This window comes from Echinops telfairi, unplaced genomic scaffold, assembly GCF_000313985.2.
Source record: "Echinops telfairi isolate 266 unplaced genomic scaffold, ASM31398v2 ScPeMD7_655;HRSCAF=1070, whole genome shotgun sequence".
Classification (NCBI taxonomy): Eukaryota; Metazoa; Chordata; class Mammalia; order Afrosoricida; family Tenrecidae; genus Echinops; species Echinops telfairi.
In genome coordinates this window covers 23,447,399-23,448,331 of record NW_022104553.1, presented here as the reverse complement: position 1 = coordinate 23,448,331, position 933 = coordinate 23,447,399, and positions in this window count along the sequence as shown.

Below are 933 nucleotides of genomic sequence, written 5' to 3'. Positions count from 1 at the left end.
TATGTACCTATGTGTGGTTATGAATTTGTTTCTCTAGTCTACCCAGATGAACACACATGTCTAGCAAGGTTATTTCCCAGCAGACTTTGGAAGATTGGTGCCAACAAATGCCTTGCCCTTGTGCCGAGAGCCAGACTGGGGCACAGCTTTCTCACATCCGCATGCACCACTAGTGATCAGGAACCACAAGTTTCCATCACTGGTGACTCTCCCACATCTCGCTGTGACTCTCACCTGGGCGTCAATGTCCTTGTCTTGGTCATTTAGGTTTTGAGTGCACCTTACTGCAGCATATTCCTTCGACCCAGAGTGGGAATGCCACTCAAGGCTGTCCCCAACCCAAGCTTTTGTACATGGGGTCACCACCTTTCATCATACTCTTGGTGTTTTGGACGTTTCCATTCTTTTTTACAAAAAAACTTTTTTTGGGGAAAATGAAAAAAATTTTCATTGCAATACATAAAATGCATGCTTTCTAAAAGAAACATGTTTTCCACCAAACTAGATTTACACTTTATTGATTTCTGCTCTTTATTGTTTACTTTTTGCTTTAGATCATTGATGGCTCTTCTTTTCCGAGGGTTCTGAGGTGCTGACAGTGCTCACAAGTCACCTGGACACTTCCCATGTGTAGGGGCATCATCACCTCCTTGAGCCTCTCATTGGACCTACATAAAACGAAGGCCCTCTTTGGAGGGAGCATTCTCCTTTGGGGGCTGATGTCTGTCACTGCGTAGGCAGGTGACAGGCCAGCCTAGCAACAACCTAGCCCGAAGCCCTCCTCTTCCCCACCTTGGCTCTCGTCCACCGTGCTGGTCTTGGTCATTTCAGAGATGTGTGTTCCTTTCTTCAGCGTGTTCCTTAATCCACCAGTAGAAATACAGCTCGGTGCTGGACACGGCCTTAGCTTTACGACATGAGGTCACGGCCTTA